The sequence below is a fragment of the Arachis ipaensis genome, chromosome B06, assembly GCF_000816755.2.
Source record: "Arachis ipaensis cultivar K30076 chromosome B06, Araip1.1, whole genome shotgun sequence".
NCBI classification, from domain to species: domain Eukaryota; kingdom Viridiplantae; phylum Streptophyta; class Magnoliopsida; order Fabales; family Fabaceae; genus Arachis; species Arachis ipaensis.
Genome location: NC_029790.2, coordinates 48,482,489 through 48,484,987, shown reverse-complemented (window position 1 = coordinate 48,484,987; position 2,499 = coordinate 48,482,489). Strand labels below are relative to the sequence as shown.

At 38.9% G+C, this 2,499-nt stretch overlaps 1 long non-coding RNA gene across 1 annotated transcript; it reads left to right on the top strand.

The window, feature by feature from the left end:
• Nucleotides 1,354-2,091, top strand: LOC110263980. Its single transcript, XR_002349705.1, has 2 exons — nucleotides 1,354-1,893; nucleotides 2,000-2,091. It is a non-coding gene; the product is annotated as an uncharacterized LOC110263980 (long non-coding RNA).

Below are 2,499 nucleotides of genomic sequence, written 5' to 3'. Positions count from 1 at the left end.
TTGCGAGAAGACTACCTACATGTCTCTCTCAAACTCAATGGGAAGAGGCTCATTAGGATCATTAAGGGGATTGACCAAGAAGGACTATAAATCATCAATGATAGAATCCTCATCTTGATCAATCTTCCTCAATTCTCCTTTTCTCTCCTCTAATTCCAATACTCCACTTTCTCCCTCTTGTTCCATGTCATGCTCTAACCCTTCTTCTTCCCCTTGTGGCTCCATGCTCTCCTCTTCACCGTAATCTATAGTTGATCCTCCACATTTCTCAAGAGGAATGCCTTGATCGGATGAGCATGAGAGGACTATACGGTTCACCGCCTCGGCTATGGTAGCCATAAGTTGTCCTTGTGTTCTTCGGAATCCTTCTTTCTCTTGGAGAAAAACTTGAAGGTCTTGATGGTCTTTAGGAAAGGGTGGGAAAGATTCACATTATGGTAAAAAAGGGGTTTCATTGTTTGGGAGGAAAGTTGTATATGTGGGAGGTAGTTCACGTTGATGGGAATCTTGAGGTGGTACATAAGGAGGTAGATGGTTGTATTGGTGTGGTGTTGAAAAATGTGGTGATTGAAGATTATGTTGGGGATATGGGTCATAGGTATATAGTGGTAGAGGTGCATAATTATTGTGAAACCCACCATATCCTTGATTTGGGTATGCATATTGTGGAGGGTTTGGTTTATTGTAGTATAGAGGAGGTTGCTCCTTCCAAAATTGATGTTCCAATCCCATGATGCAATCCAAGAGGGTGATAACTCATAGAGAAAATTGAAAATAAAAACAAAAGACATCAATTAACTAAAGAAACAAAATCCTAATTAATAGCAAAAATAAACCAAACAACTAAAAAGTATCTATTCACACTATTCACATATTAACAACAACCAAAACTATAGCATTCATGGCGCTAACTCCCCGGCAAAGGCGCCAAAAACTTGATAGAGAGAGAATTACGATAGTTTGAAAATTTAGCAAAATAATTTCTTCGTTGATAGCATAGTCTAAACCAACAAATAATCCTCCCAATCAAAGTTTAATTTTTCCAATTAAAATAACCGAAAGTAATCAAACCTCGGGTCGTTCTCCCTAGGAACTAATGCCGACGAGTGCACACAATTTTGGTTGCAAGAACAAAGGTTGTTTTTCGATAATGAAGTAAACAAATAAAGATATAAAAGAACGAAACAAAATTGAAATTAATAAAGTAATGAAGGAATAAAAGAACTATGTCACTACAAGAAAAATACCCATTTAGCCACACTTTTTTTAAGCTACATTTGAAAAGCGTAGCCTATTCCTAGAATAGGCTACGCTTTTCTCCGTGTTTCCTTTTGTAGGAGAATAGGAAACACATTTGTGGCATCACTTGAAAAGTGTCTCCTTATATATTATAAATATCACTTATAAAGCGTAGCCTTAGCTTAAGAGCTATGGGTTCACTTTTTCTACCAAAGAGAACGTTTTTGAAAGGTAGCCTATTTGTCATACTTCATGTGCACTTTAAAAGTATTGCCTAATGTATCTAAAACCAAATATAAACCAAGACTTAGTAAATTTTTATCCCCTTTTCACCAACACTTAAACGTGACCTGGCTTCCTTTCTCCCTTTTCCCCTTCACGTGCCATTGAGCTTCACTGAAAATCAGAGAAAGGTCCCCCTCACGCCGTCACTCATCATCTTTTTCCCCTCTTCCCCACGCCGTCACTCATCACCCTCACGCCGTCACCGTCACCCCTCTTCCCCGCTCCCCACTCCCAACTCACCACTCACGCACACCACTTCGCTACTGGAGAATCATCGCTCCTCTTCATCCTTCTGCTCTGGCTGTCACTTCGAGCTCACCATCGGGAAGAACCGCGTTCATCCTCTCTTCGCTCATCGTCATCGAGAAGGTATGTATTCACCTCCATTTGGTTCTAAAATTTGAGAGGGTTGCGATTTTAGGGTTCCGATTTGATTCACTTTTTGCTTATCAGCTTGCATTGTTTGATTTGATAGGGGTGTTCTCAAGAACAGGGCTATTATAATGGCATGTGTGTGCAACAGTGCTACTCTATGAATTTGCTTCAGCTTGCGTTTTGCTTACTCTGGTTTGTGCATGCCTTCAATTTTGGTTCTTACGATTTTGTGCGTGCGTGTGTGTTCAGCTGCTTAAAAATGAAATCATTAGTTGGTGTTTATTCAGTTCTGTTTTCTGAATAAGCTTTTGAATTCCATTATATTGTTTATTTGATGTTGTCGTGAATTGTGATAAGATAACTGGAAAAGCATACACAAAATTGTACTGATATTGGGTGTGTTGTAGTGTTGAGCTGAGAATCTTGATGCGTATTAGAAAGTAGTATTATGACACTGACTTCAGGTAGCTAAAGAAAGTGTCTAGTTCCAGTTGTTGGGTGATTTGTTATGATAACTCTGGATTTGTTTGAAGGAAAACTTTGGATGATTTGTTCTTAAATTGGCTTATGACCAGTTAACTGCTTCTGTAACTAATCTTT